Here is a 590-nt window from a genome sequence, read left to right on the forward strand (position 1 = left end):
CGATCGCATCAGAATTGGAAATATGTTGTGCTGATTTAGTTAGTCCCATTTGGAATGAAAGGATAACACAGCTATTGGAATGAAGTTGCTGGGATCTAGATTGAATTCAATCCACCCTTTGACTGCTTGATATTGCATCATGGTTTGCTGTAGCTGGGCAATGAACAGTATCCATCATTGGTTAGACTTGCCTTTGCTCCTTTACTTCTAACAATATTTCGAACCCCAAGTTGCTGAAAGTCCAAGCTTATAACTGCGAGGGAAACTTGTTGAACAGCGCAAACTCTTGTGTATCACCTTAATCAATTGGATTGAAGTTTGGGAAATTAACTATGCAAGGGCCGAGGAGAAAGTGTATATTAGAGTGGGAGTATTCAATGCCAAATCAAGTAAAGAAAGAGAAATAAACAGAGGGAAAGAAAGGACAGATTAAGGGAGGGAAAATAAAAGAGACAGAAAGGAAAGTAAAAAATAATTAATTTTTATTTTAATCTCCAACAATAATAAAACCCGAAGGAATGAAGCTTCATACTTGCAATAGTTAATTCTCAGTGTCAGAGAGGTTGTTTGACAGTAATCAATACTTATCA

This window comes from Carcharodon carcharias, chromosome 10 (genome assembly GCF_017639515.1).
Source record: "Carcharodon carcharias isolate sCarCar2 chromosome 10, sCarCar2.pri, whole genome shotgun sequence".
Classification (NCBI taxonomy): Eukaryota; Metazoa; Chordata; class Chondrichthyes; order Lamniformes; family Lamnidae; genus Carcharodon; species Carcharodon carcharias.